The following is a 15,836-nucleotide window of genomic DNA, read 5'->3' as shown; positions in this document are numbered from 1 at the left end:
TTGTTTACAAACAAATTAGTTAATGTGCCAGAAAGCTACCAAGCTAGCTAGTTGACTACTGTGGCTAGTCAAAAATAACTTGTTTTGAAAGTTGGATCATCTTATCTTATTCTTACACTATGATTTTGAACATTCAAAACATTTAAAAAACGGGAAACGTCCATGGCAGGCATTGTTATCGTCAATGTTCCCTCTAAGTTGCGCACGGGGGCTCAGCTCCCCTTGGACTGCTGTGCAGAAGAAAATAAATATGAGCTCGCGCAGAGAAGCACGAGGTTGAACTTCACTCAACTTTTGACAGTTTTCCCCTTTAGTTAACACTATCAACACTTCGCTCTACTGTGGGAATTGTGATCGAATCAACGCAATATTAGCCATTTTCAATGTAATATTCTGAAACAAAATGAACTATGCAAGATTTAATATGCAAAACTAACTGCAAGAGATTTTCTTGTTGGCAGAGCGCATTGGAGTAGGATTCTATTGCGTTGACAGGCACTACTCCGGCCTGTACTCTACACAGACAAGTGCGCCATAACCAATCAGAGTTGCAGTAGGCCTATATGCAAATAGTGATTGCCATATGAAGCTGTGCCATTCACTTTGAACTGGACTGTGTTTACAGTATGCTAGTTAGTGAGTTATTAGCCCAGTCATAGCTCATTTCGGGTCAACAATGGGGGAGTGGTTGCTTCCAACAAGAGCACAAAATGTGTACATTTCTAGCCATCTTTGAGCTTTTTTATGTCTTAAAGGGGAAGTGTTGTATTTTGAGACGGTCTTGAATAAGCTAAGTAGCCAATAGACAGAGCGTAGCATAATTTGTCTGATTCTCTGTAATAATGGTCGTAAATATTAATGCATTTTATTTTGTAAAGTGGTTTCTTGCATCAAACACAACATTTTCAGTCACCTCCTTGTCTGATGGACAAGTGGATAAACAGGTTAATGTCAAGCCCTGCACGTTGTTTTTAAAGTCTCATGGAATGTAGGCATTGAACACCACACATAGGCTGCTACTGTAGGCTGAACGATAGAACGTTTTTCTCTTGTTTTTGTTGGTAGGCCACTGGTAGGTCTACATTATGATCAAATAGCCACAGTAGCCCTCTTGGCACTGTAACTTTAAGCGGGTACAGCCTCAGTGTTCACAGTAAACGCACGCTGAATGTTGCACAGAATTTTCACAAGTTCAAGTTTGCGCTCAGCAGTCCTGAAATTTGCTCAATGCTGAAAAAAATGGAGGGAACTTTGGTTGTCACCCTAGCTTGCTTTATAACTTCTGAGTGATAGGAAGCACGAGCATCACCATCATCAGCCTACACCACTGTGCACACACCCGTCATCACTATGACAACTAGCGTAGCCATGTCAGCAAATGACTGCTGTCTGAACACACACATATACCATTTGGCCAGTCAGTATTCCAAAAAGGATTTGAAAAGCAAAATTGATTTGAGCATTAAGGCATGCAGTGTGAACAAGGCTTTAGTGAGGTTACTTGAGTTCATCAGCATTAGCAACAGACTATCAGGGCAGAACAAGAATTGGACTGACACTGTAGGGAATAGGACTATTTGTCAGCTGTGGGAGGACTAGATTAGAATAGACATCTTGTCCCAAATCAGCACATCAACTATGTTGCACTTGCACCACTACATTACATTCTGCCTCATCAGGAGAATAAGTAGGGGGCGTCACAAGGCAAAATATTTGATCTCCACATAAATAATAGTAAAACCACAAAAGCCGATAGCATTTTTGTGAGGTTGACGTTCCCCAAACGTGGTCGAAGGGGCAGTTTTCTTTGTTCATCTGCATGTACTCTGTGACAGTGAGCTGAAAGAGATTACATCATCTCCATTGTGAATACTGAGCTCTCTCGCCGTTTCCATCGGTTGGCATACCCCCGGTAGGCCCAAGCAGACAAAGCCGGTGCATTCCAACAGTTTAATAGGAGACACTACTACAGTCATCCTCATCCCAGTCAGCTTATCACCCCCCCTTCAATTCAATGGTGACATCGTAGGGCACTGGAGGACAGATTGCCAAGCCAATCATTTACTCTTCTGCCTTTGGGTCTGACAAACACTGCTTAATCATTTGAACAGTAGCCTACTAATTTTTCCATAATGGTAATACATTTCTAGTCGTTATCTTTTGTGGTTACGAATGGTTGGCCAAAAGGTCAATCCACTTATTTTATTTCACAGTGATGAGTCAGAATAGAAATTAAAAGAAGATGGCCTTGTACTGACACCAGACATGTTGGTGTATCAGTCCATTCAGTGGCACATCCCAGGGTCTGTTATGTCTGTTTTCAGCCTTGACCAACTAACATAAGGAGGGAAGCCATTCAACATTGTCAATTCAAGCAGCACATTACTCGAGGTGAAGAAATGTTTCAAAAGGAGAGAGACGACTTAAGTCTCAAACTCACAGTGGACTAGACAGTGTCTTTCTAATGAGAATTCAAACTGATTATCCTAATTATTGTTGAATGTAAACATTTGAGCACCTTTAATAAATAGGCAGGCGGGCCCGGGTATTTAATTGGCCTGGAATCATATTCCACTCTGTAATCTTATCATGACATGTTACTGTATACCTTTATACAACGGTTGGTTCTAATCCTGAATGCTGATTGGTTAAAACCGCATTCCAGCCGGTGTCTATTCCACAAGTTACCACAGGCTAAATCTATGACGTTAAAATGCCTATGTACTCTGTTCCATCTGACTGCGCAATCCACTGTCTCATCAGCCCAGCGAGGCAATTTATACACTTGATTTCCACTATAAAAAGCCTCTAGACATTACCTCACATTTCTTTTAGAGTAACATTTAGTTTTTTAAACAGCAGATATTTGTATAAACCTTGCTGTCTGTCTCTCCGAAATTTGCAACATTGTTTCAATATTGAAATTAAATCTCCAGCTGTCCCATAGTAATGAACGTGTCGGGAGTCAGGACGAGATAGACAGACAGGCAGCGTTTCTCTGCCAGTCGAAATCATGAATCACCTGCCATAATTTTTATGGATATATAGCAAGAAATGTCAATTGAAAAAAGGTCAAACGAAATGAAGTGCAGCTAGTTTGCAGTCTTTCCAGCTTCAGTTTGAAGTGATTGTGTTAGCGGTGTTGTTGGCTAGCTCCTCTGAACAAGTGTCCTTACGAGAGAGTACATTTTCTATGCCGCCTCATTAGCTCATTGTTATGGATGTATCCAAATAAATGTCACTACAAAACAGCTTAAACAAATGCAAATGCAACTACTGTTGTTATTCTGGCTACACTGTTTGACGTGACTGTAAGTTAGCCGTTGTTGGCAAGCTAGCAAGCAAGGGATAAGAACGCTGTTACGGATACAGGTATGCTGTGTGTATCCTGTGTATTTCTTTTTCTCTCCTTCTCCCCTACTCACAGGTGACAATCATCATCCCCCAATCAGTCATCAATCAGTCGCTAATCAGAAGACACCTGCTCCTTTTCTCCTACCCAATCACAGTTCCTTTCCCTTGGTTTAAAAACCCTGTCAGTTGTTTTCTCTGGAGCTCGATCTCTTTGTGTAGCTCAATCTCTCTGTCAATGCCATATGTCTGTAGATCCATTGTGTGGTTTGCAACTACATGCCACTTTGTCCCCACCTGTGAGTATTGGGTTTGTTATGGTGTTTGAGTGTTTCTTTGATAGTGGGAAAAGGGGGTAACCAGACAGTTCGCCCATGGGCATACACTACCCGTAGGTAAACTTTGTTAAAAACACTAGTTAGAACTGGGCGGACCACCCACTGTATTTTTGGTTAGTTAGCTGTTGGTGAAGTACGCTAGTCTAACTTAGGGGTATTTTTGAATACTTATTATTTCTTTCCTTGGGTCCAGCTCAGCCCCTTTTTCCTGCCCCCCTTTACCGTGTGTTTAGAAATAAACCCTGAGTGTTTGACGGTAATTAAGTTGTCTGTGTTATTTCGTTCTCACCGTTACTTTGTCACTGTTATAATTTGCGTGAGTTGTGTTACGGGTCCCATTACCATCCCCCCCCAGACTGTCGGGCCAAAGGGATTCGTAACATAAGTGGGGGCTCATCCGGGATATTGTCATAACTGACACCCATACCGCTTGTGCAGATTGTTTTAGTGGTATAGTTTGGTGTTGAGCGTCATAGTTGATGTAGCATTAGTGTTTGCTATTTGTTGGCTCTGTAGTTATTCAAAATGGCTACATTTGATTTGAAATCCTTTGTGGATAACCCTTCGTGGGATGTGTTTGATAAATGTCGTAGAGTTGATTTAATGACCTTGGCTGACCATTATTCGTTATCGATTCCGCCGAGTTTAGTTAAAGCGGAGGTTAAACAACTAGTGTTGAATGTTTTGTTGGAAGAGCAGGTGCGTGTATTACCGCTGCCTGAGTCTACTACCCCTGTAGGGGATGTTGCTGCTCCTCTAAGCCCAGTGGTGTCTGAGGGCGAGGCTAAAGCTCCAGCCACATTGCCCCATTTTGATCCACTCTCCCCACTGTCAACCGGTGATGCCAGGAGGGATGTCCGTTCCATACAGTTCCAACTGGAGGCAGAAGAGAGCCCAAATTAGGCGAGAGACTCTCCAGTTGGAGATGTGTAAAATTAAGGCAGATAAAGAACAACGTCAGATGGAGTTCAAAATGCGCCAGAAGGAGCTGAAGGCAGAGACAGCGAGGCTAGCCTCCGGTCCTGCTGTGACTGTTAGTGAGGCGTCCTCACCAGCTGTAGCTTCCAACACTTTTGACATTAGTAGGCAGATTGCCTTGGTACCTTTATTCAGAGAGTCAGAGGTTGACTCCTATTTTTGTGTATTTGAACGTATAGCCGTAGCATTGAAATGGCCTGAAGAGGTATGGTGCCTATTACTTCAGTGTAAATTAACTGGTAAAGCCCAAGAGGTTTTGTCAGCGCTACCTCTGGAAGACAGTTTGAATTATGAAGTGGTCAAAGCTACTGTTCTTCGCGCCTATGAGCTTGTGCCTGAGGCATACCGACAGAGATTTAGGTCTCATAAGAAGTCTTCTAGTAAGACTTATGTGGAATTTGCTAGAGACAAGGGAAATCTGTTTGATAAATGGCATGCTGCTAGTAAGGTAACTGATTTTAACTCTCCGGGAGTAAATCTTGTTGGAAGAGTTTAAAAATTGCTTACCCGAACGCATTGTAGTGTACCTAAACGAACAGAAAGTATCCTCCCTGTCAGAAGCGTCTGTGTTGGCAGACGAGTTTGTGTTGACGCACAAGAGTGTGTTTTCGGCTCATACTGAGAGTAGAGCTAATGAGTTGCCTACTTTTAGCCCTAGTCGGCCAGCAGTATATCAAGCACGCCAGAAGAATGAGCGTCCCTGTTTCTATTGTCATAAGGTGGGACATATGATTAATGATTGCTTCCTGCTAAAACGTAAACAAGGGATGCCTCTTCGTGCCAAGTCACCAACAGGTGTTGGTCTAATTCGTACGGTTGTGAGGTCTGAAACGAAACAGGTGCCTCAGGGTAACTGTTTGAAAGACCCAGTCCCCAACCGTAGTTATGAACCGTTCATTTTCGAGGGGTTTGTGTCCCTAACGAATGACGAAGCGTCTCAGCGTCCGGTTAAAATCCTTAGAGATACTGGTGCGGCGCAGTCGTTTATATTGTCTGATGTGTTGCCCTTATCCGACGATACATACTGTGGTTCCAGTGTGTTAGTTCAGGGTATTGAAATGGGTTTTGTCCCAGTGCCATTGCACTTGGCGAAAGTACACTCTGAGTTAATCAGTGGAATATTCAGAGTGGGGGTACGTCCTATGTTGCCAGTAAAAGGTGTGACCTTTATAATGGGTAACGATATTGCCGGAGGAAAGGTAGTACCCGTTTTGGAAGTAATGGATAAAAGTGACCACTCTCTCTCCAATGAGCTGGCACAGAGTTATCCACATGTGTTCCCCGCTTGTGCTGTCACTCGTGCTCAGGCACGACGAGGGTGACGTGATAGATTTGTCGAACACTATTCTGTTCAAAGAGGATGATCAAGAGGATGGGTTGTGTGCTACCTCTGGGAAGCTGATCACCTCTGACAAACAGCCCAGGAAATAAGCAAAGAATGTTGAACTTATTGCTGATGCAATACAGTTACCAGTCACTCTTGAGCAGCTGATCGCTAACCAAAAGGTTGACAACAAGCTTGCTAAATGTTTTTCTAGTGTTGTCTCATTGGAAGATGTAAAGAAGAAGAACGTGGCTTACTTCATTGATGGTAATCTCCTCATGCGTAAATGGACATCCCATGATGACGCGGACGGAGATTGGAATGCTGTTTACCAAATAGTGATTCCTACAGCCTTTCGACAAAATGTGTTATCCCTTGCTCATGATCACCAGTGGTCCGGTCATTTAGGAATCACAAAAACTTATGATCGGATCCTTCGCCATTTCTTTTGGCCGGGTTTAAAACAAGATGTGGCTCAGTTCTGTCGGACATGCCACACGTGTCAGATAACAGGAAAACCAAATCAGGTTATTCCTCCCGCTCCTCTTTGTCCAATACCTGTCATAGGTGAACCATTTGAACATGTGGTGGTTGATTGTGTTGGACCGTTACCGAAGATAAAATCGGGTAACCAGTTTCTGTTGACAATTATGTGTATTGGCAGATGCTTTGTCTCGTGTGTGAGAATAATGATGTTTGTATGTTTTGTGTTCGCAATCCCCCCTAGGGTTGCTCTTTTAAGGGTGGGAGTGTTACGGATACAGGTATGCTATGTGTATCCTGTGTATTTCTTTTTCTCTCCTTCTCCCCTACTCACAGGTGACAATCATCATCTTTATACATACAGTGGTGATGCCAGGAGGGCTTATGTTACGAATCTCTTTGGCCCGACAGTCTGGGAGGGATGGTAATGGGACCCGTAACACAACTCACGCAAATTATAACAGTGACAAAGTAACGGTGAGAACGAAATAACACAGACAACTTAATTGTATGATTGACAATCTATCCGTAACAAACGCTGCCAGCCAGTATGGCAATGGAACGTTTAGAACGAACAACCGGGTTGCATCCATAGGTCTCTGGCAACCGAACTGATAGAATAACCAGCCGGCTTGGGTAGCAACCCTAGATTTGTATCAGGACTAGAGGTCGACTGATTAATCGGAATGGCCGATTTAATTAGGGTCGATTTCAAGTTTTCATAACAATCGGTAATCAGCATTTTTGGACACCAATTGTGGCCGTTTTTTTTTTTAACCTTTATTTAACTAGGCAAGTCAGTTAAGAACACATTCTTATTTTCAATGATGGCCTAGGAACGGTGGGTTAACTGCCTTGTTCAGGGGTAGAACGACAGATGTTGACCTTGTCAGCTCAGGGATTCGATCTTGCAACCTTCCGGTTACTAGTCCAATGCTCTAACCACCTGCCTTACATTGCACTCCACAAGGAGCCTGCATGGCAGGCTGACTACCTGTTACGCGAGTGCAGCAAGAAGCCAAGGTAAGTTGCTAGCTAGCATTAAACTTATCTTATAAAAAACAATCTTAACATAATCACTAATTAACTACACATGGTTGGTGATATTACTAGTTTATCTAGCGTGTCCTGCATATAATCGATACGGTGCCAGTTAATTTCTCATCGAATCACAGCCTACTTCGCCAAACGGGTGACGATTTAACAAGCGCATTCGCGAAAAAAGCATTGTCGTTGCACCAATGTGTACCTAACCATAAACATCAATGCCTTTCTTTAAAATCAATACACAAGTATATACACTGCTCAAAAAAATAAAGGGAACACTTAAACAACACAATGTAACTCCAAGTCAATCACACTTCTGTGAAATCAAACTGTCCACTTAGGAAGCAACACTGATTGACAATAAATTTCACATGCTGTTGTGCAAATGGAATAGACAACAGGTGGAAATTATAGGCAATTAGCAAGACACCCCCAATAAAGGAGTGGTTCTACAGGTGGTGACCACAGACCACTTCTCAGTTCCTATGCTTCCTGGCTGATGTTTTGGTCACTTTTGAATGCTGGCGGTGCTTTCACTCTAGTGGTAGCATGAGATGGAGTCTACAACCCATACAAGTGGCTCAGGTAGTGCAGCTCATCCAGGATGGCACATCAATGCGAGCTGTGGCAAGAAGGTTTGCTGTGTCTGTCAGCGTAGTGTCCAGAGCATGGAGGCGCTACCAGGAGACAGGCCAGTACATCAGGAGATGTGGAGGAGGCCGTAGGAGGGCAACAACCCAGCAGCAGGACCGCTACCTCCGCCTTTGTGCAAGGAGGAGCAGGAGGAGCACTGCCAGAGCCCTGCAAAATGACCTCCAGCAGGCCACAAATGTGCATGTGTCTGCTCAAACGGTCAGAAACAGACTTCATGAGGGTGGTATGAGGTCCCGACGTCCACAGGTGGGGGTTGTGCTTACAGCCTAACACCGTGCAGGACGTTTGACATTTACCAGAGAACACCAAGATTGGCAAATTCGCCACTGGCGCCCTGTGCTCTTCACAGATGAAAGCAGGTTCACACTGAGCACATGTGACAGACGTGACAGAGTCTGGAGACGCCGTGGAGAACGTTCTGCTGCCTGCAACATCCTCCAGCATGACCGGTTTAGCGGTGGGTCAGTCATGGTGTGGGGTGGCATTTCTTTGGGGGGCCGCACAGCCCTCCATGTGCTCGCCAGAGGTAGCCTGACTGCCATTAGGTACCGAGATGAGATCCTCAGACTCCTTGTGAGACCATATGCTGACACATGCACATTTGTGGCCTGCTGGAGGTCATTTTGCAGGGCTCTGGCAGTGCACCTCCTTGCACAAAGGCGGAGGTAGCGGTCCTGCTGCTGGGTTGTTGCCCTCCTACGGCCTCCTCCACGTCTCCTGATGTACTGGCCTGTCTCCTGGTAGCGCCTCCATGCTCTGGACACTACGCTGACAGACACAGCAAACCTTTTTGCCACAGCTCGCATTGATGTGCCATCCTGGATGAACTGCACTACCTGAGCCACTTGTGTGGGTTGTAGACTCCGTCTCATGCTACCACTAGAGTGAGAGCACCGCCAGCATTCAAAAGTGACCAAAACATCAGCCAGGAAGCATAGGAACTGAGAAGTGGTCTGTGGTCACCACCTGCAGAATCACTCCTTTTTTGGGGGTGTCTTGCTAATTGCCTATAATTTCCACCTTTTGTCTATTCTATTTGCACAACAGCATGTGAAATTTATTGTCAATCAGTGTTGCTTCCTAAGTGGACAGTTTTGATTTCACAGAAGTGTGATTGACTTGGAGTTACATTGTGTTGTTTAAGTGTTCCCTTTATTTTTTTGAGCAGTGTATTATATTAAGTTAAAATAAGTGTTCATTCAGTATTGTTGTAATTGTTATTATTACAAATAAATAAACAAATCGGCCGATTAATCGGTATCAGCTTTTTTGGTCCTCCGATAATCGGTATCGGCGTTGAAAAATCATAATCGGTCGACCTCTAATCAGAACTACAGTATATCTTTTGGAAGAATTAAATAGTATTAATACATGTATCAAAATAAAGTAAATTACAATATGTCAATCATTATTTGAATATGTTGGCAACCCGTTGCATAAAAGTGATAATGCCCTTGAAGCCGGTGTTCAGACAACTGTTCCAATATATCCTCCAAACACTGCCTTCTCTGGCATTATCACTTAATGTCAAAAAGTTGCTATTAAAGGGTTCTTCAGCTGTCCACATAGAAGAACCCTTTTTGGTTACAGGTAGAACCCCTTTTGGATTCCATGTAGGGTTCTACCTGGAACCAAAATGGGTTCTACCTGGAACCAAAAAGGGTTATCCTATGGGGACAGCCAGAGAACTGTTTTGGAACCCATTTTTGGTAGAGTGTAGGCTTACTCTTATGAACAACAAAGCAAACAGTTAGTGTTAGTATTTCACGATGGCTACTCAGAATTGTAGCAAACACATTCCAGAAAGGCACTTTATAAACCTGAACAATGCTCAAAATCGTACCTGCCCTGGAGAGCCTGCCCTGGAGTCCACCTCCCTGACCCTACTGTTGGCTACTGTCCCTCACTGTAGTCTGCCGTATACTGTGGCTGGATGTCATGCTCCTCATGACTGACCTGTTCTTAGAGTCTTAGTAATGACCTACAGTCATCATTCTCTGGTGATGAGATGTGAGCTGCATATACAGTCCCTTTGTTAGGATTTATGTTTATGCACTATAGCCCGCTAGCATATTGTTTGAAGATGAATATTGTTTTGTTACACACACACACACACAAACAATACAGATGTGTAGGTGTGTAAAGACTGACCAACATTGAGTGACAGGCCATAAAAGCTGTGGTCAATCTGGAGAGGGGAGGGGTGCATATCTCTAAGCCAACCAGGGAGGGTAGGGCACTGGACAATACCATATTAGGAACTGTTTCAGTGTAGAATCGACAGACACAAGACGGATCTAATCTACCCAACAACCAGATGTGGACAGAAGAGAGCACTAAGGGACTTGGACAAGTCCGGGTGCCAGCATAGGCTAGGCAAAGTCTAAACCGCGCTCAGCCTCTACTGTGATAGGCCAACAGACGCGTTGGAACTACGTCATCACGGTATAAGAACAGCTGTTTACGTACTTCCTGCCAGTTCCCTGTTCTACCCTGCGCGGAGATACAGTGAACCCGTATATACGAAAATTGCATTTACCATTTATGAATGAATCACATTTTGTCCTGATACCAGATTTGAACTGACGCAAATCTCTTTCACCTTGCAAAAGTATTCACCCCCCTTGGCGTTTTTCCTATTTTGTTGCATTACAACCTGTAATTTTAATTTGGATTTCATGTAATGGACAAACACAAAATAGTCCAAATTGGTGAAGTGAAATTAAAATAATTACTTGTTTCAAAAAAGATAAACGTAAAAGTGGTGCGTACATATGTATTCACCCCCTTTGCTATGAAGCCCCTAAATAAGATATGGTGCAACCAATTACCTTCAGAAGTCACATAATTAGTTTAATAAAGTCCACCGGTGTACAATCTAAGTATCACATGATCTGAGTATATATATACACCTGTTCTGAAAGGCCCCAGAGTCTGCAATACCACTAAGCAAGGGGCACCACCAAGCAAGCGGCACTATGAAGACCAAGGAGCTCTCCAAACAGGTCAGGGACAAAGTTGTGGAGAAGTACAGATCAGGGTTGGGTTATAAAAAAATATCTGAAACTTTGAACAGAGCACCATAAAATCCGTTATTAAAAAATGGAAAGAATATGGCACCACAACAAACCTGCCAAGAGAGGGCAGCCCACCAAAACTCACGGACCAGGCAAGGAGGGCATTAATCAGAGAGGCAACAAATAGACCAAAGATAACCCTGAAGGAGCTGCAAAGCTCCACAGCTGAGATTGGAGTATCTGTCCATAGAACCACTTTAAGCCGTACACTCCACAGAGCTGAGATTTACGGAAGTGGCCAGAAACAAATAAGCAAACATGTTAGGTGTTCGCCAAAAGGAATGTGGGAGACTCCCCAAACATATGGAAGAAGGTACTCTGGTCCGATGAGACTAAAATTTTGCTTTTTGGCCATCAGGGAAAACGCTATGTCTGGCACAAACCCAACACCTCTCATTACCCCGAGAACACCATCCCCACAGTGAAGTATGGTGGTGGCAGCATCATCTGCAGGGACTGGGAAACTGGTTAGAATTGAAGGAATGATAGATGGCGCTAAATACAGGGAAATTCTTGAGGGAAACCTGTTTCAGTCTTCCAGAGATTTGAGACTGGGACGGAGGTTCACCTTCCAGCAGGACAATGACCCTAAGCATACTGCTAAAGCAACACTTGAGTGGTTTACGGGGAACCATTTAAATGTCTTGGAATGGCCTAGTCAAAGCCCAGACCTCAATCCAATTAAGAATCTGTGGTATGACTTAAAGATTGCTGTACACTAGCGGAACCCATCCAACTTGAAGGAGCTGGAGCAGTTTTGCCTTGAAGAATGGGCAAAAATCCCAGTGGCTAAATGTGCCAAGCTAATAGAGACATACCCCATGAGACTTGCAGCTGTAATTGCTGCAAAAGGTGGCTCTACAAAGTATTGTTTTTGGGGAGGTGAATAGATATGCACACTCAAGTTTTCTTTTTTGTCTTATTTGTTGTTTGTTGTTTGTTTCACAATAGAAAATATTTAGCATCTTCAAAGTGGTAGACATGTTGTGTAAATCAAATGATACAAACCCCCCAAAAATCTATTTTAATTCCAGGGTGTAAGGCAACAAAATAGTAGCCTATACTATTGTCTTATGATAACCATGAAGGATATTTTTGTCTATAGCACAAAGTAGAGACTGGTTTGCCCATCAATGATGATTAAAATAGAAAGATACTTTTTCCCATAGTAGTGTCAGCACTGGATTGATTTAAAGTGAAAACTCCATAATAGGAGGCACTGGTCCAGTTTGCATGATGGCTTCAGCAAAACAATATCAGACTAAATATGAGAGTAATGGTGTAAAGAAAATATGTATTAAACGGCAAAACAGAGGTCTTCAATTGTTATGACTATGGACCTGACTGATGTTATCCCAGTCATCAGTCAGTCAAGTTTATGAAGAATGCTAATATTTTGCCAACTATGCAACTCAATATTCTTTCCTCCCCCTATCTGACACATCCACCATAACCAAGCAGGTTTCCACAGAATAGCATACACCAATACAGATGGAATATTAGGGGGGAATTAAACACTGAAGCTCTTATCTGCATAGGACAGCAAGTACAAATGCAAAGATATACAAAAAAAGAGCAAACAGTGAATGAGTGCTAAATATACTCTATTTGGACTCCTTCTGACAGCTACTGGAACTGTCAGTAACAGCCGGTCATAGAGGTCTAATTCAAATCCTGTGTCCAAGTGAATCCAGATTTGCCACTGTAGGGCTCATTCAATGCCAAAACATTGCCTGCCTTATAAAGTTTCAACCAATAGCGTTATGTAATTCAATAGGCTATTACTTGGTCAGTGAGGCATTTGAATTGCCCCTGAAACTAAGTACACTGAACAAAAAAATAAACGCAACACACAACAATTTTAAGATTTTACTGAGTTACAGTTCATATAAGGAGATCAGCCAATTTAAATAAATAAATGAGGCCCTAATATATGGATGTCACATGACTGGAATACAGATATGCATCTGTTGGTCACAGATACCTTTAAAAAAAGGTAGTGGCGTGGATCAGAAAACCAACCGGTTTATGGTAGCGAAATGAACACTCAATTCTCTGGCAATAGCTGGTGGACATTCCTGCAGTCAGCATGCCAATTGCATCCTCAGTCAAAACTTGAGACATCTGTGGCATTGTGTTGTATGACAAAACTACACATTTTAGAGTGGCCTTTTATTGTCCCCAGCACAAGGTGCACCTGTGTAATGATCATGCTGTTTATTCAGATTCTTGATATGCCGCACCTGTCAGTTGGATGGATTATCTTGGCAAATGAAAAATTCTCACTAACAGGGATGTAAACAAATTTGTGCACAAAATTTGAGAGAAATAAGTTTCTTGTACATATGGAACATTTCTGGGACCTATTTCAGCTCATAAAACATGGGACCAACACTTTACATGTTGCGGTTATATTTTTGTTCAGTGTAATTACTACCATGTCTCACAGGTTGCACACAAAAATAAACTACATGACCAAAAATATGTGGACACTTGCTGAACATCTCATTCCAAAATCATGGGCATTAATATGGAGTTAGTCCCCCTTTGCTGCTATAACAGCCTCCACTCTTCTGGGAAGGCTTTTCACTAGACGTTGGAACACTGCTGCGGGTAGTGAGCTCGGGCTCTGATGTTGGGTAATTAGGCCTGGCTCGCAGTCAGCGTTCCAATTCATCCCAAAGGTATTCTATGTGGTTGAGGTCAGGGCTCTGTGCAGGGCAGTCAAGTTCTTCCACACCGATCTCAACAAACCATTTCTGTATGGACCTCGCTTTGGGCACGTGGGCTTTGTCATGCTGAAATAGGAAAGTGCCTTCCCCCAAACTGTTGCCACAAAGTTGGAAGCAGAATGTCATTGTATGCTGTAGCGTTAAAATTTCCCTTCACTGGAACTAAGGGGCCTAGCCCGAACAATGATAAACAGCCCCAGACCATTATTCCTCCTCCACCAAACTTTACAGTTGACACTATGCATTGGGGTTGCCAGATGGTAAAGAGTGATAAATCACTCCAGAGAACATGTTTCCACTGCACCAGAGTCCAATGGCAGCAAGCTTTACACCACTCCAGCCGGCGCTGGGCATTGCGCAGGGTGATCTTAAGCTTGTGTGCAGCTGCTCGGCCATGGAAAACCATTTCATGAAGCTCCCGATGAACAGTTCTTGTGCTGACGTTACTTCCAGAGGCAGTTTGGAACTCAGTAGTGAGTATTGCAACTGAGGACAGACGATTTTTACGTACTTCAGTACTTGGTGGTCCTGTTCTGTGAGCGTGTGTGGCCTACCATTTCGTGGCTGAGCCGTTGTTGCTCCTAGACGTTTCCACTTCACAATAACATCATTTACAGGGCAGAAATTTGATGAACTGACTTGTTGGAAAGTTGGCATCCTATGACAGTGCCACATTGAAAGTCACTAAGCTCTTCAGTAAGGCCATTCTACAGCCAATGTGTGTCTATAGAGATTGCATGGTTGTTTGCCGGAATGTATACACCTGTCAGCAACGGGTGTGGTTGAAATAGCTGAATCTACTAATTTGAAGGGGTTTCTCCTAAGTGCACAGTGTTGATCAATACTGTACAGTTTTTGTACCAAGTAGACAATAGTGTTATCCCTTGTGACAGTCCAAACCACATCAATGGTTGTTGCCTTGCTAATAGCAAGATCCATCAAGCTGCTTCACCACGTAGCCTACTATACTAAATCAAATGTGTTATGCCCAATAGTTTGTTTAACCATTTGGGTTGATAGTGGTGGTCTGTCACTTACAAAGGAACATCAACATTAACCCTTCAGCAACATTAACCCACCACTTGTAGAGGCCCGAACTAACTATATGAATGGTAGAAAATGATGTAGGCTATAGCATATAGCTTGCTAAAGGAGGGGACTACACAGAAAGCTGCAGCATTACACACCTATTACAGCGCTATTACAACAAGCCCGTTTGCTCGATGCCACCTGGAAATCACCAAACTCAAGTTGCACCCGAAACAATGCACATCGTCTTTGACGAACGTGATATAATTGCGGATTGCATTGACCAAAATTGACAGTTTCCACTCCAGGCACCCGCAGAGTGCGCGTTCTGAACCCACAAAGCAACCTTTCTGGTTCCCTCCTAATTTCGGGAAAGAAAATACCCAGATTGCGCACTCTAATATAGGCTACTTAGGCTACTATAGAACACATACTAATCGGTCAGATGTAGCTGTTTAAACTGTTTATTGGTTGAGGAGACTATCCTGATGTTGCTTGCGATCATGTACCTAAAAACATCATGCACATGACATGGATCGTTCCCCAACGTTAAAACGCATGTTTCCCGACTCACCTTTTCTCCTCTTCCCGTCAACCATTGGATGGCATGAACACAATACTAAGCGTTTTCCCCCTTTTGTTTTTCAAGACCCGTCAGTGTAAAAATGCAGCAACACCGTTATGTATATTGCTTTAAACAGTTGTTTCCGTTTCGGTTAAAATCCCAATGATCCGGTTGCCTTCGTCAGATATGTAGAAGTTTGATACAAAGTTACGGGTTTGCTTCGCTGCACTATGCAGCTGCTGTAGAGATGAGATCATA

At 43.2% G+C, this 15,836-nt stretch overlaps 1 protein-coding gene across 2 annotated transcripts in view; it reads right to left on the bottom strand.

Annotated features, from left to right (window-relative positions):
* LOC139530798 (signal-induced proliferation-associated 1-like protein 1) overlaps window positions 1–15,836 on the bottom strand; it is a 92,052-nt gene extending 76,216 nt beyond the window's left edge. For both annotated transcript variants that reach the window (XM_071327501.1, XM_071327502.1), the window contains exon 1: window positions 15,588–15,836. The gene's annotated coding sequence lies outside the window, so the exon portion shown is untranslated. The remainder of the gene's footprint in view (window positions 1–15,587) is intronic.

The sequence above is a fragment of the Salvelinus alpinus genome, chromosome 9 (assembly GCF_045679555.1).
Source record: "Salvelinus alpinus chromosome 9, SLU_Salpinus.1, whole genome shotgun sequence".
In the NCBI taxonomy this organism is placed as follows: domain Eukaryota; kingdom Metazoa; phylum Chordata; class Actinopteri; order Salmoniformes; family Salmonidae; genus Salvelinus; species Salvelinus alpinus.
The sequence above is the reverse complement of the archived record's forward strand: the minus strand, read 5'-3'. Positions and strand labels throughout refer to the sequence as shown.